We start from the raw sequence: 24,102 nt of genomic DNA, 5'->3' as shown, positions 1-24,102 counted from the left end.
GATTGAGGGATAAACAGCAGTTGCTGAAGGACAGCTACAGCCCGTCAATGCTCTCACTGCTTTCCCAGCTCATCACCCGCTCTTCACCGAGCGTCTCTGCTAAATGAACTAACCTCTGACAATGTGACAATGTCAGTGTGAGGTCTCTTATGTCTAATGTGTGACCATCTTGGTGCTGAGATGCTGGGGCCACATTACCGGCACTGATATCTTTCGGAGCAGTGCGATCTAGGCGTAATGTGGAGCACTTTTATTTTTGGCCAGATTCAGTAGCAAGATTCAGAGTTCAAGCGTATATTATGATCCCAGACCAGACCCCAACAGTGGCTGGAATACAGGGCAAAAACCCCAATATTTTATATTAATTTTCTAAGGGTGTGAGGAAAGGATTGATTTAACGAAAAATATGGATGTGGTAGATTAAAACAATCTTTATTAGCAACACAATGCTAAATTATCTTTATCATCTCACCAGAAAATAGCCAATAAAATTATCCCTTAAACAATGCTAATTAATACAGTGAATACAATAATCCTTAACTGCTATCTTTATTCCCACTCAATCAAAAAAGAAATCTCAGCCCTCAATCCACTGTTAAATACAATTGACCCTCAGGAATACCTGCTGTACAGAGATGTTCTCTGAGACTGTTTTAAAGAGAAGATCTGAACCCTGTCAGAACCAGGCAGAAACTCTGGCAGTACTTCTTCAGGAGCTGCATCGGCGTGTTTCAGCTCACCTTCTAATCAGACAAGTCTGAACAGCTTGAAAGCACGCTGCTACTCTGTCAACAGACAGGAAACCGGAGCACCCAGAGGAAACCCACGCAGACCCGGGGAGAACGTGCAGACTCCGCACAGACAGTGGGCACTTTGGTGCAGCATCTTTGGAGAGAGATAGAGTTAATGCTTCAGGTCAGTGACAAAAGTTCTGATTCTTTTAAATGCATTAATGGGACATGGGCCAGTTTTTACTGCTCATCCCTAATTGCACTTCAATTGAGTGGCTTGCACGGCCACTTCAGAGGGCAGTTAAGGGGCAACCACATTGCTGTGGGTCTGGAGTCGTATGTAGGCCAGGCCAGGTAAGGCTGGCAGATTTCATTCCATAAAATTACATTAGTGAGCCAGATGCGTTTTTAGGACAATTGGAAATGACCATCATTAAACTTTTCATTCCTGACTTTAAAAAAATTCATATTTTACCATCTGCCATGGTGGGATTTGAACCCTGGCTTCCAGAACATTACCCTGGGACTCTGGAATACGGGTGCAGTGACAATACCACTGCGCCACCACCTCCCCCAGAGTTGACTCTGTTTGAATTTGAACCCACAACCTTTGAATGCCTCACTTGGCAATGATTAAAGTTTAAAATGCTATCCGTCGACACACAGGGTCCGACTCCACTATCACAGCAGGCAGTCCATTCCACACCCGAACCACTCTCTGAGTAAAGAACCTACCTCGGACATCCCGCGTATATCTCCCACCCTGAACCTTATAGTTATGCCTCCTTGTAACAGCTACATCCGCCCAAGGAAATAGTCTCTGAACGTCCACTCTCTCTATCCCCCTCATCATCTTATAGACCTCTATTAAGTCACCTCTCATCCTCCTCTGCTCCAATGAGAAAAGCCCTAGCTCCCTCAACCTTTCCTAATAAGACCTATCCTTCAAACCAGTTTGCTTGTGTATTAGTTCTTGCGCATTCTCGGAAACTGCACAAAATATCTCTGGAGGACATCAACCCTCAGGTTATGTCACCAGCTAAACAATTATTGCTGTGTGTTCACAAGAAACAGATGAGTAATGAAATCTGCCTTGAGGGAATTAAAACTACTCCTCTCTCTCTTTGAATGAAAGACTTGTGGTTAATCAGAGATGCAGATTATTAGAATTTAGTGCTTACTTTCCATTAGATATCATTGGATCAATCCACTAAATCCACCAAATTGAAACCTGCTTCTTCACATAAATGTGCGGAAACTTTGTACCTTTACCTTGGTTCTTTCTGCGTGCCCAACTTCAGAGGCAAAGGCTGCTGTGAAATTCATCCGCCAGAAGGTTACACCACCTCCACCACTCCAACCCCAACGAGACTCCAACTGAATCGCGCCCCCGAACCCCAAACGTTCCCTACCCTACCCTACCTTATCCACTCTGGGACCCCTTCCGGTTGCCTGCCCTCCGGGTCCCTGGACGTACTCCCAAGCAGCTTCCTGCAGTGCCTCCTCCGGCCACCGCAGTACTACGGCACGGTAGCGCAGTGATTAGCACAGCGCCAGGGTTCCAGGTTCGATTCCCGCTTTGGGTCACTGTCTGTGCAAAGTCTGCACGTTCTCCCTGTGTCTGCGTGGGTTTCCCCCGGGTGCTCCCATTTCCTCCTACAAGTCCCGAAAGACGTGCTGCTAGGACATTCTGAATTCTCCCTTTGTGTACCCGAATAGGCGCCGGAGTGTGGCGACTTTGGGATTTTCTCAGTAACTTAATTGCAGTGTTAATATAAGCCTACTTGTGACACAAATAAAAATTATTATTATTATTATAGAGCGTAATATTACATCGGGATTGCTTGAATAGTTGAGGTAAAAATGACAGATCCTTCTGGTACACCACTAGTAAGATCGAGCGACTAAGCTATTGGAGTACCTGCCTATTATCTCTGATTCCTGTCAAAGAACAAAGAACAATACAGCACAGGAACAGGCCATTCAGCCCTCCAAGCCTGCGCGCACCACGGTGCTGGCCTAAACTAAAACCGTCTGCACTTATGGAGTCCATATCCTTCCATTCCCACCCTATTTATATAATTGTCTGGATGTCCCTTAAATGCCACTATCGTACCTGCTCCCACCACCTCCCCAGGCAGCGCGTTCCATATATTTACCACCCTCTGTGTAAAAAACTTGCCTCGCACATCTGCTCTAAACTTTTCCCCACGCACTTTAAAACTGTGTCCCCTCTCCTACCCTAGGAAAGAGCATCTGACTATCCACTCTGTCTTTGCCACTCACAATCTTGTAGACCTCTATCAGGTCGCCTCTCAACCTCCGTCGTTCCAGTGAGAACAAACCGAGTTTATCTAACCTCTCCTCATAGCTAATACCCTCGTACCAGGCAACATCCCAGTAAACTGCTTCTATACCCTCTCCAAAGCATCCACATCCTTCTGGTAGTGTGGCGACCAGAATTATACACAATATTACAAATAAGGCCTAACTAAGGTCCTGTACAGCTGTTGCATGACTTGCCAATTTTTATATTCAATGCCCCAACCGATGAAGGCCAGTATGCATTTACCTTCTTGACCACCTTATCCACATGTGGGATAGTCAGGGGCTGTTTAGCTCACAGGGCTAATCGCTGGCTTTGAAAGCAGACCAAGGCAAGCCAGCAGCACGGTTCAATTCCCGTAACAGCCTCCTCGAACAGGCGCTGGAATGTGGCGACTAGTTACTTTTCACAGTAACTTCATTTGAAGCCTACTCGTGACAATAAGCCATTTTCATGTCCTAACCTGCTCAAAAATTTGCCGTCAGTTCCAAGAGCTTCCATTTCTACTGACTATCTTCTGTGAGAGACTTTATCAAATATCTTATGGGAGTCTTTATAAATAACATTTATATACATCTCGCAAAACATTTACTTTAGTCACCTCTTCGTAAAAGTCAGTTTCTTCAGCCTTGACATGCCCATGACAAATCAATGCTGACTCTGTCTAATCAGCTGAAAAGTTTCAAGGTGTTCAGTCACTCCACGTTTAATTAGAGCCTCGAGTAATTTCCTGCCAACAGATGTTAGGTTAACTGATCCATAAATCCCAGTTTTCTCCTCTCACCTTTCTTAAGGTTGTGATGTTAGGCAGCGCCGAGGCTGGTTTGAACCCTCCCCGTGGTGCCACTTTCGACCTGAATGCTTCAGCTGATGCCTTAACCTCTTGCAGCTGAACATGCAGTCAGCAGGAGGAAAACTCCCCACTAACTCCCTTTCAGGGGGTCATCAACTGCTTTCAGGTTAGTCGCTGATTGATTTCTACTGCCTGCTGCTGAGTTGGTGGAAGTGTATCGTGGTTCGTACTGCTATTGCAGAAAGCATGCAGCGAGTGATGTGCCCCTTGGTGAATGTTCTGGCTTCAATGATCTGCTCAGAAGGCTTGTTCCCAGTCCTGGGCAAGGTCTATTCCCCTTGACCATGCCACATGACAAGGAGAATGAGTAAGGACAACACAGACGGTGACACGAAAGAGAGCAGTGGTTAATAGGTGCTTTTTACACTGGAAGAACGTTCGTAGCGGAGTTCCGATGGGGGTAGTGCGGGTTTGGTGGCGGGGGGGGGGGGGGCGGTGGTCAGTTTGTGGTTTTCTTGATTACACATTACTGACTAAATCTTCGAGAACACCATTTCAAAAACTTGCGGGTGATATGAAACTTGGTGACATTGAAAACTTGTGAGGAGGCCCGTGTAGAACTTCAAAGTGGCGTGGACAAGTTGGTAGAATGGATAAACTGGTGGCGGGTGAAGTTCAATGCGGAGAAATGTGAGGTGATTCGTTCCGATAATAAGAACATGAGAGAGGATATAAAATAAAAGGTACCATTCAGAATGGTGTGCAGTAGCGGAGGGACCTGGTGGTAGGACAGGACGAAAAAGCAGTTAATAAAGCAGATAGTATCTGTGGTGGCTCGAGACTTACACTGGAGGCTTCCAGTAGTTAGAATCATAGAATCGTAGAGTTTACAGTGCGGAAGGAAGCCATTTGGCCCATTGAGTCTGCACCGGTCCTTGGAAAGAGCACCCCACTTAAGCCCACGCCTCCACCTTATCCCAGTAACCTCACTCATACTCCTGGAATAACGGGCAATTTAGCACAGCTAATCCACCTAACCTGCACATCTTTGGACTGTGTGAGGAAACGGGAGCACCCGGAGGAAACCCACGCAGACACGGGGAGAACGTGCAGACTCCGCACAGACAGTCACCCGAGGCCGGAATTGAATCCGGGGCCCTGGAGCTGTGAGGCAGCAGGGATTTTTTTTCCTTAGAATTTAGAGTACCCAATTTATTTTCCAATTAAGGGTCAATCTACCAACCCTGCACATCTTTGGATTGTGGGGGTGAGACCCATTCAGACACGGGGATAATGTGCAAACTCCACACGGACAGTGACCCAGGGCCGGGATCGAACCCTGGTCCTCAGTGCCGTAGGCAGCAGTGCTAACCACTTTGAGTTTATTGATAAAAGGTAAAGGCTGTTAAGTAACAAATTCTATTCAACAGGCCTTAACACTTCTGTTCCCTGGTCCACACTGTCTGGGGTCTTACTCCCAGGACCCTGCGCAAATTCTCCATTGGACGCGCTCCTGCATGACTGGCCCCAAGCCGGTCACCTGGTCTGTGGAACCTGCCCCCTTAAAGGTTAGGCTTTAGTAATGTGGGCACAGAGTGTAAGAAGGAGGAGGTTACATTGAGGTTTGTACGATGTTTCTTCCATGTATTACTGAAGCCTCAGAGCAGCATCAGGACAGCATTTCCAGTGGCTGTGAAGGTGACTATATTGTTCATGGCGGGAGGCTGCTCGATGGGCTCAGGCAATAATGGGGGGATTGTTGGGTTACGGGTATATGGGTTGCGTGGGTTTAAGCAGGGTGATCATTGCTCGGCACAACATCGAGGGCCGAAGGGCCTGTTCTGTGCTGTACTGTTCTATGTTCTATGTTCTAACACCTTTCATTTTGCCGTCCATTGTTTTGTGTGAGTGTTGATCGAGACTCTCAATGACCTGAGAGTTGAATACATTTAATTTCCATCGCTAGAGAGTATTGCGTTCTACTGCTAAGCACAAACATACAAGGATTGTCAGAGCAATAATGGCTCTTTATTTGAAGAGAAGATTAGGATTGGATTGGATTGGATTGGATTTGTTTATTGTCACGTGTACCGAGGTACAGTGAAAAGTATTTTTCTGCAAGCAGCTCAACAGATCATTCAGCACATGGGAAGAAAAGGGAATTAAACAGAATTCAAGAAAATACATGAGAATACATAATAGGGCAACACAATATATACAATGTAACTACATAAGCATTGGCATCGGATGAAGCAGACATGGGTGTAGTGTTAATGAGGTTAGTCCATAAGAGGGTCATTTAGGAGTCTGGTGACAGTGGGGAAGAAGCTGTTTTTGAGTCTGTTCGTGCGTGTTCTCAGACTTCTGAATCTCCTGCCCGATGGAAGAAGTTGGAAAAGTGAGTAAGCCGGGTGGGAGGGATCCTTGATTATGCTGCCTGCTTTCCCCCAGCAGTGGGAGGTGTAGATGGAATCAATGGATGGGAGGCAGGTTCGTATGGTGGACTGGGCGGTATTCACGACTCTCTGAAGTTCCATGCGGTCCTGGGCCGAGCAGTTGCCATACCAGGCTGTGATGCAGCCCGCTAGGATGCTCTCTATAGTGCATCTGTAAAAGTTGGTAAGGGTTAATGTGGACATGCCGAATTTCCTTAGTTTCCTGAGGAAGTATAGGCGCTGTTGTGCTTTCTTGGTGATAGCGTCGACGTGAGTGGACCAGGATAGATTTTTGGTGATGTGCACCCCTAGGAATTTGAAACTGCTCACCATCTCCACCTGATGCTGACAGGGGTGTGTACAGTACTTTGCTTCCTGAAGTCGATGACCAGCTCTTTGTGTAGATGGAGTTGGAACCAAGTTTTGCCACACAGTCGTGTGTGTACAGGGAATAGAGTAGGGGCTAAGTACGCAGCCTTGCGGGGCACCGGTATTGAGGACTATTGTGGAGTACATTGTATGTACTACAATGGGAATTGGGAGGTTATACAGATCTGTAGAACTGCTGCTCTGTTCTGTCTGCTGATTCCATGGGATTATGCATCACATCCTGTCCCATGGTCAATAATGATGGACAGCACTTTAAGATACGCTTCCATAAAGGTACATGCACATCAGAACAGAGAGAAAGAGGCAGAGCAAACATACAGCTTCATCGGAATGCAGGCTTCCCCAAGGTGGACGGTGCCTCAATCAGCACAAACGTTGCTTTATGATCAACACACACAAAGGTCAGAAGGACACGGCAACTGGCAGGGATTGCTTCATTGTTCAGCTGGTATGCGACAATATTCTGTGTATCATGCAGATCTGCGCCCAGCGTCCTAACAGGAATAATGATGCTTTCATTGTGCAGTGGTTTGCTGTACCATCAGTACTTCAGCTTCCACCATTGGTTGGATACTGGTCGACAAGGCTGACTTCCTGATTCATTATTGGTGTGCAAGCCACATTGGCAGTGTGCATATAGTATATATAAGCATCATGCGGCCAGGCGCATCTGAACAGACCAATGGAATATTTAGGCAACAGTTCTACCGGCTGAAGCACTCTCGAGTGCTTGCCAGAATGCGCGTGATCGTGCGGCATGGTCTGTTGAATCTTGCTCAAATTCATCAACGTGCCAGAACAGGCCTTGTCATCACATATAAAGCATGCAGCTGCAGAGGAGGAGGCAGGAGCGAGAGGATGACAAAGAAGAGAAGAAGGGAAAAAAAGAGTAGAAAGAGGGGACACCACATGTACAACCCATTTAACGGCCAAGATAACAGCAAAAACAGAAAATACAGGGGAATCTCGGCCGGTCTGACAGCATCTGTGGAGAGAGAAGGGAGCTAATGTTCCGAGTGTGGATGACTCTATCAAAGCAAGGGCCGGGCTGTCCATGATTGCATCATCTGTCTGTGGTATCACTAAACACAACTTAATTTCCATAATGCTACTGAATGCCATCCCCCTGGTCACAATGCTGAAATAAAACAAAAACACCATCAACAAACTTTCCGAACTAACCATAAATCGAACTGCCCAATCTACCATACAACAGTCAAATAATCCTCCTTGCGCATTCCCTACTGCAGGTCTCCACACACCTTTTCCTTTCCCAGTGCTCTCGTGCAGTTATTGCCCCAATGATTGCAGCATGATTGCTGCACGGCTCGCTGACTTCCTGCGCAGGAGACTAAAGATGGCTTTGGAGGACCGCCTTGAGCAGCCCTGGTCTGAAAAGACCCAGTTTCGGATTGGACCAGTTCGATGTAGGTGGTGGCAGCCTGAGCTGGCTGAGAGGCGAGAGCGAGGGCACTGGCAGAGTGGCAGCTGTGGAAAGACAAATTCTCTCAGCGTGAGAAAGGTCAGGGTGCTCATTCACCCTGCTACTCCCCTGGGGGGACAGCACAACAGCGTCGTGATATCTTGGAGGACGGATTGCTGCACTGCTGTTGGGTCTCAGCAAGTCCTTGTGGACACTGATGTGTGAAACCACAATGGGAACAGTCTGACCTTGTGTAGTAATGAACTACACGGAGACGGTCTAAGCACGCATAAATTCACTCTGAGCTTCGACATTGGCACTCAAATTATAGAATTCCTACAGTGCAGAAGGAGGCCATTCAGCCCAATGAGTCTGCACTGACCCTCTGAAAGGGCATCCTAGGCCCCCTCCCTGCCCTATCTCCGTAGCCCCACTTAGCTGGAATTAATAGTCTAATGGTAACAATGAAACCACTGTTGATTGTCGAAAAACCCATCTGGTTCACTAATTTGCTTTGGGCAGCATGGTAGCACAGTGGTTAGCACTGGTGCTTCACACAGGGTTCCAGGTTCGATTCCTGGCTTGGGTTACTGCCTGTGCGGGGTCTGCACGTTCTCCCCCGTCCCTGCGTGGGGTTCCTCCGGGTGCTCCGGTTTCCTCCCACAAGTCCAAAGATGTACGGGTTAGGTGGAGTGGCTGTGCTAAATTGCCCTTGGTGTCCGAAAAGGTTAGGTTGGGTTATTGGATTACAGGGATCGGGTGGAAGTGTGGGCTTAGGTAGGGTACTCTTTCCAAGGGCCAGTGCAGAGTCGATGGCCCGAATGGCCTCCTTCTGCACTCTATGATTCTATGATTACAGTCTGCCCATTTCTGGACTGCGGGAGGAAACTGGAGCACCCAGAGGAAACCCATGCAGACACGGGGAGAAAGTGTAGATCCCACATAGTCACCCAAGGCTGGGATTGAACCCAGGTCCCAGTCGCTGTGAGGTAGCAGTCCTAACCACTGTGCCTCCAAACCATTGTGTGGCTTCCACGTATTGCAATGCAATGGAAGCTGCAACATCGGCCATCAAACACTGCATCATGGTTGCGTTCACAACTGTGGTGTTAGAGTTGAGCGCCACCTCCGGATGCGCTCCAAGTTATGAAGAGAGTCATGTGAAAGTTGGTGCTAGACTTCTCCCAGACAGATACTAGAGCCGTTCTGGCAGACCGGCCAATACACCAAGCCGTTTTCCGCAGGCTGCCCCATGGAGTCTTGTGTGTGAGCCTGCCTTCTTGTGAGCTGGCACCTATGATACCTTTCTCTGCTGCTTTGTCTTCTTATGCCTGATTGACTCGCTGCATGCCTCTAAGCTATTCTAAAGTACACACTGTATCTGAGTTGATTGCTGTAAATGGGAGATCAAATGGCGAGGTTTTGACAACAGTCTCTTCCTCCCCTCCCACTTCTTACTTCCTCACCGCTGCCTGGTTGGATGGCAGTGCTTTGGTATCTGATATGGTTGAGTAGTTGACAATGAATGCAAGCTGTGAGATTTAGGTTGAGACTTGCAGCAGTGTTAAGAACGTAAGGATGAGTTGAAGCTGCAGAGTTTATGAGTTGTGGCTTTCTAGAGATTTTTGGTGGATGAATGGAGATGGGTGATGAACTGAGCAGTGAGTGAAGCTGTTGGTTTTATTTGCCATTTGAATTTGTGTTTGCTGACCTTAACTACCTGTGTGAGGTTGTTGAGCTTCTTGCAGCACTCCATCCAAGTTACAGGGCTACATTGTGATGCACTATCAATTACGACGAGACGAGAGTAGAGAGTAATCGAGGCTTTATTACACAGAGATGTGTAGCCTCCTGCACCGACTGCCAAAATGGCTGCAGCTCGGAGAGCCCACACATTTATACTCCGCCTACTGGGCGGAGCCAGCAGGCAGGGATCTACCCCCGTAGTACAGAAGCCTTACCGTAATACACCTCATATGCGATATATATACAACAGTGGTGACTACCACATTCACCCCTGTTCAAAAAGAGTCCAGCAGGGTGGTGGAAGATTATTTACATGCACAGGTTAACAGTTTAGAAAAAGTTTACAAATTCAGACAATCGGGCACCTTGATCCTCCGTTGCGAGCGCCACAATCCTGGTGGCGATGCAGGCGTCGGTTCGGTCGCCGGTGACTACGGGAGCGTGTAGTCCTCACCTTCATCCCCGGGTGGGACCAAGGGGAGGACGGATCGTCCTGGAGTGGGGACCGTGGTGAGGTGTGCTGGGGGGAGGAAGGGTGGCGGTGGGGCAGAGGGGGGATGTCGGTATCTAGCTGGCACAAGGTCCCTGGGGCAGACTGTGTCTTGGCGGCCGTCGGGGTACGCCACATTGGTGTACTGTGGGTTTGCATGGAGTAGCTGTACGCTCTCAACCAACGGGTCCGCCTTGTGGAGTCGCACGTGCTTACGGAGGAGAACGGGTCCTGGAGCTGCCAGCCATGTTGGGAGTGAAACCCCGGAGGTGGACTTCCTATGGAAGGCAAAGAGACGTTCATGGGGTGTTTCGTTAGTCGCAGTACACAGGAGCGACCAAATGGAGTGAAGGGCGTCGGGGAGAACCTCCTGCCAGCGGGAGACCGGGAGAGTTTTGGACCGTGGGGCCAGCTGGGCGGCCTTCCAGACCTTCCCATTCTCCTGCTCCACCTGCCGGGGGTTGTAGCTGGTCGCCCTGCTCGAGGCGATGCCCTTGCTCAGCAGGCACTGGCGCAGCTCATCGCTCATAAATGAGGATCCCTGGTCGCTGTAGACGTAGGCAGGGAAGCTGAACAGAGCGAAGATGGTGTTGATTGCTTTGATGACAGTGTTAGACGTCATATCGGGGCATGGGACGACGAAGGGGAACCTGAAGTATGACCACGTTAAGAAAGTACGTGTTTCGGTCGGTGGAGGGGAGGGGCCCTTTGAAATCCCGCTGAGGCGTTCAAAGGGGCTGGTAGAAGTGTGGTTTACATTCCGCGCAGACCTGGCAGTCTCTGGTGATAGCCTTAACTTTCTTGATGGAGTAGGGCAGATTGTGGGCCTTTATGAAGTGAAAAAATCGGGTGACCCCTGGGTGACAGATCGTCGTGCAGGGTCCGGAGTAGGTCCACTTGTGCGCTGGCACATGTACCTTGGGATAGGGCATCGGGGGCTCGTTGAGCTTAATTGTAAGTGGAGAGCTCGATCCTCCACCTCAAGATCTTATCATTTTTGATCTTGCCCCGCTGTGTGTTATTGAACATGAAGGCCACCGACTGTTGGTCAGTGAGGAGAGTGAATTTCCTGCCAGCCAGATAATGCCTCCAATGTCGCACAGCTTCTACGATGGCTTGGGCATCCTTCTCGACGGAGGAGTGCCGAATCACGGAGGCATGGAGGGTGCGTGAAAAGAAAGCCACGGGCATGCCTGCCTGGTTGAGGGTGGCGGCCAGAGCGACGTATGATACATTGCTCTCGACTTGGAAGGGGAGCGTCTCGTCAACCACATACATCGCGGCCCTGGCGATGTCGGCCTTGATACGGTTGAAGGCCTGGTGAGCCTCGGCCGTCAGTGGGAAAACGGTGGAGTGGATGAGTGAGCTGGCCTTGTCTGCATAGTTAGGGACCCACTGGGCGTAGTACGAGAAGAACCCCAGGCATCGTTTGAGGGCCTTGGGGCAGTGGGGAAGGGGGGGTTCCAAGAAGGGGCGCATGCGATCGGGGTCGGGCCCTAGAGCTCCATTTTTAACCTCATAGCCGAGGATGACTAATCGGTTAGTGCTGAACACGCACTTCTCCTTGTTGTAGGTTAGGTTGAGGAGATTAGTGGTGTGGAGGAATTTGAAAAGGTTAGCGTTGTGGTCCTGCTGGTTGTGGCCGCAGATGGTGACGTTATCCAGGTACGGGAAGGTGACCCACAGTCCGGACCGGTCAGCCATTCGGTCCATCTCCCATTGGAGGACCGAGACCCGTTAGTGACGCTGAAGGGAACCCTAAGGAAGTGGCAAAGGCGGCCATCCGCTTCAAATGCGGTGTACGGGCGGTCCGCCTTGCGAATGGGGAGCTGGTGGTGGGCAGATTTCAGGTCCACTGTTGAGAAGACCCGGTACTGTGCAATCTGACTGACCATATCAGATAAGCGTGGGAGGGGGTACGTGTCGAGCTGCGTGTAACGATTGATGGTCTGACTGTAGTCAACAACCATCCTGTTTTTCTCCCCAGTTTTCTACAACGACCACTTGGGCTCTCCAGGGGCTGTTGCTGACCTCAATGATGCCTTCCCGTAGTAGCCGCTGGACCTCAGGCCTGATGAAGATCCTGTCCTGGGCGCTGTACCATCTGCTCCTGGTGGCGACGGGTTTATGGGGTGAGGCTTGCAAACAGAGAGGTGGGTCAACCTTAAGGGTCGTGAGACCGCAGACAGTAAGGGGTGGTAGGGGCCCGCCAAATTTCCGGTTAGGCTCTGGAGGTTGCAGTGGAAGTCCAGGCCGAGTAGCAAGGCAGCGCAGAGGTTGGGGAGGACATAAAGTCGGAAGCCGCTGAACTCTACGCCCTGGATGGTGAGGGTGGTGGTGCTGTACCCCCGGCTCGCCACGTATTGGGATCCCGAGGCCAAGGAGAGTTTCTGGTTAATGGGGTGTATCATGAGGGAGCAGCACCTTACCGTATTGGGGTGGATAAAGCTCTCAGTGCTCCCGGAGTCCAGAAGGCAGGATGTCTTGTGCCCATCGACCTTCACTGTTATCGACGCGGTCGCGAGGTTGTGCGGTCGGGACTGGTCGATCGTGATGGAGGCGAGATGCGGCTGGTGTTAAAAGGCCCCTGGCCGGTCGGCGGCAGTTGCAGGCGATGAGCGGCCCGATGAGGTGCTCGATGAGCAGGTGTCCTGGGGCGGGGAAGATGGCGGCGCCCATGGGGCGCATGTGTTCTGAGGCAAGGAAGATGGCGGCGCCCACGGGTCACATGTGGGGGGTGCAGGGACAATAGCGACGATCGAGCGTGCCTGGCACACAGCAGCGAATTGTCCTTTCTTCCCGCAGGCCTTGCAGAACGCGCTCCGTGCCGAGCAGCGCTGCCGGGAGTGTTTTTTCTGCCCGCAGAAGTAGCACCTCGGTCCCCCGGGGTTGGTTGGCTGCCACGCGGCACAGGCTTGGGGTTGGCTGGGGGCGGTCGCTGGTGGGGTCCACAATGAGGTGTTCGCTGGCGGGGTCCATGATGTCCAGGAGGGGGGGCCGTGCAGTCGGGGGCGTACGCCTGGACATTGCCGGAGGCAACTGTGAGTGAGATTGCGAGTTACTTGGTCGCTGCGAGGTCGAGCATAGCCCCTTCTAAGAGGCGCTGGCGGATGTACGCTGACCCTATGCCCGTAATGAAAGCGTCTCTATTTAGGAGTTCAGAATGTTCAACGGCTGAAATGGCCTGGCAATCGCTGTCCCACGCCAGGACGTGCAGGGCACGCCAAAAAGTTTCCACAGACTCACCGGGGAGTTGATGCTGGGTGGACAGGAGGTGCCTGGCGTAAATTTTGTTGGTCTGCTGAGTGTAGTTCTCCTTCAGTAGCGCCATGGCCTCAGCGTAGATAGGCGCATCGTGGATGAGGGGGATGATATCAGAGCTCAGCTGCGTGAACAGGATCTGGAGCTTCTGTGCCTCTGAGGATGGTTCTGTCGCAGATCCGATGTATGCTTCAAAGCAGGCTAGCCAATGTGCGAAGGCCGACTTGGCGTTGTCTTCTTGAGGGTGCAGCTGCAGGCGATCAGGCTTAATTGGTGATTCATTGTTGTAAAATCTCTGCGTAATAAATTGATGCACTATCAATTACGACGAGATGAGAGTAGAGTATAATCGAGGCTTTATTATGCAGAGATGTGTAGCCTCCCATAGCTGCTGCTGAAATGGCTGCAGCTCGGAGAGCCCACACATTTATACTCTGCCTACTGGGCGGAGCCAACAGGCAGAGATCTACCCCCATACCTGTAGTACAGGGGCCTCATCGTAATACACCTCATATGCGATTTAACAGCAGAGTTCAGATGTTCTGCCACCCGAGAGATCGGAGGGACTCGGTTCGATTGGTTGGCTGGTTGCCAATGAATTGGCCAAGGGCCGTATTCTGCCCGGCAATAGGTGGTGATTGGGTCCTACCCATGTGGGATGGTTTTCAGAGAACCCAGGAAGGGACAGCCAGACCCTGGACACTAAGAGGAGCAGCTGTGACCTGATGTCTGTCTGTCTGTCTCTCTCTCTGCCTATCTGCCTCTCCCTAATAATCAGGGGCTGGTTTTGCACACTGGGCCAAATAGCTGGCTTGTAATGCAGAACAAGGCAGCAGGCCGGGCTCAATCCCTGTACCAGCCTCCCTGAGCAGGTGCTGGAATGTGGCGACTAGGGCTTGTCACAGTAACTTCATTGAAGCCTACTTGTGACAATAAGTGATTATTATTATCCAATGTTTTCCGAACCTGCAGAGAGGTTTTTGAGACCTGGATGAACCTTCAGCGAAAACCATTACAGACTGAAAGAAAAACCTCCAACTGAAGCCCTAGACTGAAGAAAGGTGGGCTAGAAAATGTCCACCTGAAACAGAGACTTTTATCTTTTGTTTTCCACACCCCTCTTTCCTCTCTGTGTTTGTCTGTCTCGTGAGCTTGTAGGGGGTGGGGGTGAGTTAAGGGGGGGAGTAGGAACTAAATGATAGTTAACGAGTTGTATTTGTTGCCTATTTAATCATAATTATTGTTATTAATAAAAATTAATTGTGTTCAAATTTACAAACCTGAGGACTGTAGTTATTGGGCAGCCAAAGAGACTTTGGGTAGTTTCTGAGAATTAATTCTTAATTTCAATTGTGTTGAGACTCCGGGTCAAGTGGGGCTGGAGAGACGTAACAACCTTTATGGTTAAAGGCTCACTCTCTTCTTGTATACTTACTCCAAGAAAACCTCCCTTTAACACCTCCCCTGCTGCGTTGGATAATAATAATATAATAATCACTTATTGTCACAAGTAGGCTTCAATGAAGTTACAGTATTACAGCGAAAAACCCCTAGTCGCCACATTCCAGCGCCTGTTTGGAGAGGCTGGAACAGGAATTAAACCCACGCTGCTGGTCTTGTTCTGCATTACAAGTCAGCTGTCTTAGCCCACTGTGCTAAACCAGCCCCTTGCTAAACCAACCCCTTGAAGTATTCCGGGGTTTTTTACCATTTGGACACTCTTTCCCCCGATCAGTTCCAGTACCTGCTTGCAGTCAAAATGCATCACCTCTGTAAGAGGTACAAGTTTGGCTTTAAATGGTGGTAGCCTCTCATGATTTTGCACACCCAGTTCAGGCACGGAGCCTTTCAACAGCGCTTAGAGCTAGCATGGTACGATCATGATAATGAATGGGCAGCACGAAGCAACATTGCGTATTTCTGTCCCATGGCTATTTTCAGATCTCACCAAATTTTTCGGTTGAAGTCTGCTGCAAATAAAACTTGTGGCAAAATTCCTCCTAAAAATGGCTTGAAGTCATTGATTGTGTATTTTGTTGTCCTTGATTATTATGCCGACTCGTGATTGATTTAATGATTGAACCAACCTTGGAGAGATTTAATCAGGAAGGAGTTAATCTGACACGGGCCATGTACTGCGCAAATAGATTCATGGTTGTGAGACCAATCATCAGTCAGACAGCACAATTCGAGTGGATTGGACGGGAAAATGTTATTTACAGGGACACAAATTTCCAAATGCCATTGGTCCACGTGTAATTTCGATAATCACATTTCTTCGTAAATCTTTTGACTGCAATTTATTGACCGATACTTTCTTTCTGCTTTTAAACTTTCCGAAGCCCAGCGCTCCAGAAAGGTGCCATCCTGGCTCCTCGGCTGTGAGTAAAGGAAGAGGAGAAGGAGGAAGAGCAAGCCGGAAATCTCAAGGAAATGTTGGGACTCTGGGGTGACCATGCATATGGAGGGCTGCTCCAGGTCTTGCCTCCAGCATCTGTAGGCCCAAAGTCAGTTGCCTCCGCGCCCCTGAGGAGCAGTACACATGGTGACCAGATTACTCCAGAGGATTTTGCAGACTTGTGCAGGCTCGCCGAATAAGTTCACTTGGCTGGTGAGAGCTTGTTAGTGATGCCGACCAAGGCCAGGAGTGTGAGTTCAATTCCCGTATCGGCTGAGGTTATTCATGAAGGCCCCGCCTTCTCAACCTTGCCCCTCACCTGAGGTGTGGTGATCCTCAGGTTAAATCACCACCAGTCAGCTCTCCCCCTCAAAGGGGAAAGCAGCCTATTGCCCTCTTCCAGCTCCCCCACTTCTGCTTGCAAATCATCTTCCAGGTGAATGTTTGGCCCATGTTGAAGGGAAAGATTGTGCAATACGTAACACACTAAACTGTCGTGTCTTTCACCTTCCCAATTAAGGCAGTGAGGCAGTTAGAGTTCAGCTTCCAGCTCTTACTTCAGCATTTCACAAAGACGTCCCATTTCTTCCTTGCTTGAGCGCAGTCTTCTGGCACACATCTCATATGATGTCCTTTGCCTGTACACTCTAAGGGGTGGGTAATTGAATCACCTCCTCATCATGTAGCCTGACTCCAGGATTTGAAACTGCAGGGGATTCTGCAATACCTGTCAGAGAGAGAGTTCACATAAGCTGACAGGAGGTTTGCATACGTCAACTGAGGCATTAAACATTGCTAAAGTATTTGAAGTAATTACTGAGTCTTGTAAGGATCAACATTACATCAGGGAGACTCTTGAACAACACAGCTTAAAATAGATTGCAAAATCCAAATGTATTTTAGCTCTGAATCAGCTGGGAGGACAGGTGTCCTGACATTAGTGTCCTTGAGGGAGTCAGTAGCGCCAATATCGAGGCCATTATTATCCAAAACCTACGCCGCTGGTCCCATGTGCTTAGGATGTCAGAGTACCGACTGTCAAAGCAAATCTTCTTCACCCAGCTCAAGGAAGGATCCTGAACAAGAGACAAAAGAAGAGCTTCAAAAACACTCTGGAGGATTACCTCAGGAAATTCAACATAGACATCAATGCCTGGGAGACCTTTGCTCAGAAGAGACCCACTGGGAGGAACCTCCTGAATGAAGGGACACAATTCTCCGGGAACACCCGATGGCAAGAGGAGGCCCGGAAAAGTAGTCCGAGAAAGGAATACCGGTGACCAAGCACGGAGCCATTCAACAGCGCTCAGAGCTAGCATGGTACGATCATGATAATGAACGGGCAGCATGCAAACACCGGCCAAGTGTGCAGTTGAAGATGCGGCTCTAGGACAAGGCTCATCAGCCACGCAAGAACCCCCAGAACCCGTGACCAGTGACACGGAGTTTCTTATATGGACAATCATACTCGTTCGTGAGTGATCAGGTAAACCCCAAACCCATTCTATCCATTGTAGCTTCTTCAATAGAATTAACAACCTCATGACAAACCAAAGTTTAAAAAAATATTCCTTTCACTTTCAGTGACTCCAACCTCACTTTATACATTAAAGTACTTTTAATGGAATTAAAGCCTCATGACGAACCAAAGTTTAAAATGAAATTATCTGGGGCAGTACGGTGGCGCAGTGGGTTAGCCCTGTTGCCTCACGGCGCCGAGGTCCCAGATTCGATCCCGGCTCTGGGTCACTGTCCGTGTGGAGTTTGCACATTCTCCCCGTGTCTGCGTGGGTTTCGCCCCCACAACCCAAAGATGTGCAGAGTAGGTGGATTGGCCATGCTAAATTGCCCCTTAATTGGAAAAATTAATTGGGTACTCTAAATTTAAAAAAATAAATAAATAAAATTATCTTTCTTTCACTTTGCATTTTAAACATATTGATATGCACTATTATAAAACCCACTGAAAAGATTATCTCCGATGTCTTCCGTCTCTGTTCATTCATTCTGTATGGGAAACAAAAAGTGCAAATAAACAAGTGTAAAAAAACTTATCTAACATCGAGGCAAGCAGCCAAAGGAGCGCTGACCCATTCATTTCCATTCAGCTGGTTCAGTACAGTGCATCCATGAAAACACATAAAAAAAACAGGTCGAGTGTTTAAAAGTGGAGCACATGCTCCTGTGTTGGGACTTCCGCATAGTCCCTACATACTGGTGTGAAGATGGTCTGGAGGTTATGGAAATGTCTTATATAATCTTCTATATCTGAAATCAAAAATCCAGCTCCGTGCACTTTTCAGTGGAGCAGCACATTGTTGAGGAGAGATGCTTGAACCCTAATAATGGGCGGCACGGTGGCACAGTGGTTAGCACTGCTGCCTCACAGCGCCGGGGACCCGTGTTCAATTCTGGCCTCGGGTAACTGTCTGTGTTGAGTTTGCACGTTCTCCCTGTGTCTGCGTGGGTTTCCTCCGGGTGCTCCAGTTTCCTCCCACAGTCCAAAGATGTGCAAGTTAGGTGGATTGGCCATGCTAAATTACCCCTTAGTGTCCAGGGATGTGTAGGTGAGGTTAAGGGGTTATTGGGATAGGGCAGGGAAGTGGGCTTGGGTGGTGTTCTTTCATAGGCTCGGTGCAGGCTTGATGGGCCGAATGGCCTCCTTCTGCACTGTAGGGATTCTATGATATTATGTTTCTATTCTATGATTCTTATATCCAGGTTGTTATAATTTAGCTAAAATTTGTAAAAAGGCTACCTTGAGGACTGTGTGGTAGAGGGAGCTGCAGCTACAAATATATAAGGCATTGATGCTAAGCCTTGTGGGACAGAGTAGTGCAGGAGTTAGCTAGAGACAGGGAGAAGCAAGAGCAAATCATAGTTTATAACAGTATTGAGATTAGTTGTAGTTTGAGTGTAGTTTATCTGTTAATAATCAACTGTATTCTTTAGGAGTATGTGTTGAATCCAAATTAGTAGTGTTAATAAATTTATAGCTTTCTTCAAGTTCAAGCTATTTTGTGGTCTTTGTGAACACTACGCCAACCATCCTGAAATAAGCAATACAAAGAACACCACAGTCTGTAGTGCTTCCTTTCTTTCGGGGAGAGTTAGATGAGTTCTAAAGCCCCATTTAAGTGTCTGTGAGCCCTGCCTTTCTCAACCTTGAGTGAGAGTAATCATCCACGGAACATACATGATTTAGAACAATCCCAAAAGGGGCTAGGATTATAGTCCATTTCAAAGCTGCACAGGTTGTCCCCTCAGACAACTGGCCTCACAAAGCTTGGTGAGACCTTCCTAAGAACTGTTTAAGGAGTCTGCAGTCTCAACTCCCTGTTCAACAGTTACCCAGATTAACAACTCCACTCCCACCGACTTATTTTTTGTGTTTAGCTACTTTGTGGCCTCTACAGCCTCTCCTTGAGCAGGCACTGCACACAAGGTTACCTCTTCAGAGATGAGTTATTGCATTAACCTGTTATTATTTTTGCTCATAGTTCCCGAAAGAACCAAGAACCAATTTTTGTTTCCTCCTTATGATACATGTCACTGAGAGTTGAGACTGCGTGGCAAAGTCAGTCCTCTCTGCTAGCCGACACCAGGGGGCAGGATTCTCTGGTAGCCGACGCCGAAATCGCGTTCCGCGATTGGCCGGAGAATCCCCATTCACGACCGAATCGGGGGCGGCGCGCTTTTGCGATACTCTGTCCCCTCCAAAGCAGCGTACTCTCCGAGGGCACCGCGCCATGTATCGACGGGCTTGTGGCGCTAACAAGTACAGTCAAAGACGAGAGACAAGTTCAATCGAGGCTTTATTGCTGTGTGATGCTCTTCCTCTGGCTGCAATTGAAGACTAGAGTCTGAGTGACTCACACGCATATTTATACACAGCTCCCTGTGGGCGGAGCTAGCCGGCAGGGGCTTACCGGAGGAACCTGTGTTACAGGTACAGCCATACATCCCCCTACTGCAAGTATGCATATCTACAGTGGTTATCACCACATTCACCCCCTGTAAAAAATAAGTCCGGCGGGGGTGACGTGTATCTATGATACAAAGGATGAAATATTTACAAAAGGGCCCAAACAAAGTAAACCAAGAGTCCGTCTGGTTAGCAGGTTACAGGTTGAGCCGAACCGAAGCTGTGGTGGAGACGTCGGTGCAGGTGCTGGCGGTGTTGGTGCTGGCTGCTGGCGGGATGACTCCGAGAGCAAGCCAAAATCTTCCGTGTCCTCCAGTGTGGGCAGGGGAACGAGGGATGGACCTGGTGGGGTCAAATAGGGGGGCGCCGGGGAAGAAAAGGGTGGCGCGGGGGGGGAAAAGGGGCGTGGGCATGGGATTGGCACCTGAGGGAGCCAGGTCCCGGAGCGAGATTGTGTCGTGGCGGCCGTCGGGGAACTCCACGTAGGCATAATGAGGGTTGGCGTGGGGAAGGCGTACTTTGCCCACCAGGGGTTCCGCCTTGTGGTGCCGGACATGCCTACGGAGAAGGAGTGGGCCCGGAGTCGTGAGCCACGTCGGGAGCGACACCCTGGATGTAGACTTCCCAGGGAAGGCAAAAACACGTTCATGGGGTGTACTGTTAGTTGTGGTGCACAGCAGTGACCGAATGGAATGGAGCGCGTCAGGGAGGACCTGCTGCCAGCGAGCGGCTGGGAGGTTCCTGGACTGTAGGGCCAAGCTGGGCGGCCCTCCAAACCGTCCCGTTCTCTCTCTCTACCTGCTCGTTTCCCCGGGGGTTGTAGCTGGTCGTCCTGCTGGAGGCGATACCCCTGCTGAGCAGGAAATGACGCAGCTCATCGCCCATGAACGAGGATCCCCTGTCACTGTGGCTGTGGTCGGGGAAACCGAACAGAGCGAAAATGGAATCCAGGGCCTTGATGACGGTGGCAGACGTCATATCCGGGCATGGGATGGCGAAGGGGAGCCTAGAAAATTCATCGACCACGCTAAGGATGTAGGTGTACGGTCGGTGGAGAGGAGGGGCCTTTGAAATCCACGCTGAGGCATTCAAAGGGGTGGGATGCTTTCACCAGGCGTGCGCGATCTGGCCGGTAGGAGTGCGGCTTGCACTCGGCACAGACCTGGCAGTCTCTGGTGACTGTCCGTACTTCCTCGACGGAACAGGGCAGATTGCGGGCTTTGATTAGATGGTACAAGCGAATGACCCCCGGATGGCAAAGGCTCTTGTGCAAGGCACGGAGCTGGTTCACTTGTGCGCTGGCACATGTACCTTGGGAGAGGGCGTCTGGGGGCTCGTTGAGCTTGCCGGGGCGATACAAGATCTCGTAGTTAAAGGTGGAGAGCTCGATTCTCCACCGCAAGATTTTGTCATTCTTGATCTTGCCCCGCTGCGTGTTGTTGAACATGAAGGCTACCGACCGTTGGTCAGTGAGGAGAGTGAATCTCCTGCCGGCCAGGTAATGCCTCCAGTGACGCACCGCTTCAATGATTGCCTGGGCCTCCTTTTCAACAGAGGAATGTCGAATTTCGGAGGCGTGGAGGGTGCGTGAAAAGAATGCCACGGGTCTGCCTGCCTGATTCAGCGTGGCGGCAAGTGCGACATCTGAAGCGTCGCTTTGTACTTGGAAAGGCAGTGTCTCGTCTACTGCGTGCATCCCGGCCTTGGCTATGTCAGATCGAATGCGGGCGAAGGCCTGTTCTGCCTCGGCCGTGAGGGGAAAATGTGTGGACTGGATAAGTGGGCGGGTCTTGTCCGCGTATTGTGGGACCCACTGGGCGTAATAAGAAAAGAACCCAAGGCAGCGTTTGAGGGCCTTGGGGCAGTGGGGGAATGGAAGCTCCATGAGGGGGCGCATGCGGTCGGGATCGGGCCCCAGTAGTCCGTTTTGGACTACGTAGCCGAGGATGGCTAAGCGGTCTGTGCGGAACACGCACTTCTCCTTGTTGTACGTGAGATTAAGGAGAGATGCGGTGTGGAGGAATTTAGAAAGGTTGGCGTCATGGTCCTGCTGGTCATGGCCGCAGATGGTGACATTGTCGAGGTACGGGAAGGTGGCCTGCAGTCCGTACTGGTCAACCACTCGGTCCATTTCTCGTTGAAATACCGAGACTCCATTCGTGACGCCGAAGGGGACCCTAAGAAATTGGTACAGATGACCGTCTGCCTCGAAGGCAGTGTAGGGACGGTCCGATTTACGGATGGAGAGCTGGTGGTAGGCGGATTTCAGGTCAATAGTAGAGAAGACCCGGTACTGTACAATCTGATTGACCATATCAGAAATGCGGGGGAGGGGGTATGCGTCGAGCTGCGTGTACCGGTTGATGGTCTGGCTGTAGTCCACGACCATCCTGTGCTTCTCCCTGGTCTTAACCACTATCACCTGGGCTCTCTAAGGGCTGTTGCTGGCCTCGATGATACCCTCCCGAAGCAGCCGCTGGTCTTCGGACCTGATGAAGTCCTTGTCCTGGGTGCTGTACCGTCTGCTCCTGGTGGCGACGGGCTTGCAATCTGCGGTCAGATTGGCAAAGAGTGAGGGGGGCTCGACCTTGAGGGTCGTGAGGCCGCAAACGGTGAGGGGAGGTAGGGGTCCGCCGAATTTGAGGGTGAGGCTCTGGAGATTGCACTGGAAATCCAGGCTTAGTAAGAGTGACGTGCAGAGGTTGGGGAGAATGTACAGACGGAAACGGTCGAATGAAAATGAAATGAAATGAAAATCGCTTATTGTCACGAGTAGGCTTCAATGAAGTTACTGTGAAAAGCCCCTAGTCGCCACATTCCGACGCCTGTCCGGGGAGGCTGGTACGGGAATCGAACCATGCTGCTGGCCTGCTTGGTCTGCTTTAAAAGCCAGCGATTTAGCCCAGTGAGCTAAACCAGCTTTGCAGGTTGCGGTGTGGGCCGGGCAACGTTGGCGGGGGTGCTTCTGTTGACCGCAGAAGTAACAGTGGGGACCCCCAGGGAGTGCGGTGCGGCGAGCAGCACAGGCGTAGTGCGCGGGGGCGGTTGCTGGGGGGGGGGGGGGGGGGTTGCGGGGTCCACGAGGGGTGGGACGGGTGAGCCTGGGGGGCCGTTTGCGGGGTCCTCAGGGGTAGGACGGGTGGGCCGAGCGGCAAGCGAAGTACGTTCGCGCACTACGGGAGGCGGCCGTCATGGAAAGCGCCAGAGTCTTTGTGGCCGCGAGGTCGAGGGCGGCCCCTTCCAGCAGTCGTTGCCAGATGGGGTCCGATGCAATGCCTGTAACAAAGGCATCGCGCATGAGTAAATCAGAGTGTTCTGTGGCTGTGAGGGCCCGGCAGTCGCAGTCTCGTACCAGAGGTATAAGGGCCCTCCAGAAGTCCTCAATCGACTCACCCGGCTGCCGGACGCGAGTAGAGAGTAGATGCCTCGCAAACAGGGTGTTCGCCGACCGTGCATAGTTCTCCTTGAGCAGTTCCATAGCTCTGGTGTAGTCAGGCGCATCTCGAATTAGCGGAAAGACACTGGAGCTATGTCTGGAGTACAGGAGTTGCTATTTCTGAGCCTCCGTCGGGGGTGGGTCCGCTGAAGAGATGTAGGCCTTGAAAACTGCAGGCCAGTGAATGAACTCTTTCCTGGCGTGAGGCGACTGTGGATCCAGTGCAGACGGTCAGGCTTGATTCTGATGTCCATGGTGTACGGAAAATCACACAGCAATAAATTGTGGCGCTAACAATTATAGTCAAAGATGGGAGACAAGTTCAATCGAGGCTTTATTGCTGTGTGATGCTATTCCTCCGGCTGCAACTGTAGACTGGAGTCTGAGTGACTCACACGCATATTTATACACAAGCTCCCTGTGCGCGGAGCTAGCCGGCAGGGGCTTACCGGAGGAATCTGTATTACAGGTACAGCCATACATCCCCCTACTGCAAGTACACATAACTACAGTGGTTATCACCACAGGGCTCAGAATGTTGCCTGAGGCCCGCCCCCCCCGATGCTCCCCCTCCCCCCCCCCCTCCCCCCCGACCGGCCGAGTTCCCGATGGTGTGAGACTCTCGTGGTCTCATCCGTTGGGAACTCGGCGTGGCGGCTGCGGTCTCAGTTCAGCGCCACCACAGTCAGGGGAGGGGGTCACTTTGCCAGGGGCTGGGGGCACTGTTGGAGGGTGGTCCAGGGCAGGC

General features: G+C 50.5%; 1 long non-coding RNA gene across 1 annotated transcript in view; it reads left to right on the top strand.

Annotated features, from left to right (window-relative positions):
* Nucleotides 1–3,910: 3,910 nt before the first annotated feature.
* Nucleotides 3,911–24,102, top strand: part of LOC119971027 — a 57,874-nt gene continuing 37,682 nt past the window's right edge. Inside the window, exon 1 of the long non-coding RNA XR_005461726.1 lies at nucleotides 3,911–4,016. This is a non-coding gene — a long non-coding RNA (uncharacterized LOC119971027). The remainder of the gene's footprint in view (nucleotides 4,017–24,102) is intronic.

Source organism: Scyliorhinus canicula, chromosome 9, assembly GCF_902713615.1.
Source record: "Scyliorhinus canicula chromosome 9, sScyCan1.1, whole genome shotgun sequence".
Lineage (NCBI taxonomy): Eukaryota > Metazoa > Chordata > Chondrichthyes > Carcharhiniformes > Scyliorhinidae > Scyliorhinus > Scyliorhinus canicula.
This window is presented reverse-complemented; position numbering and strand designations above follow the sequence as displayed.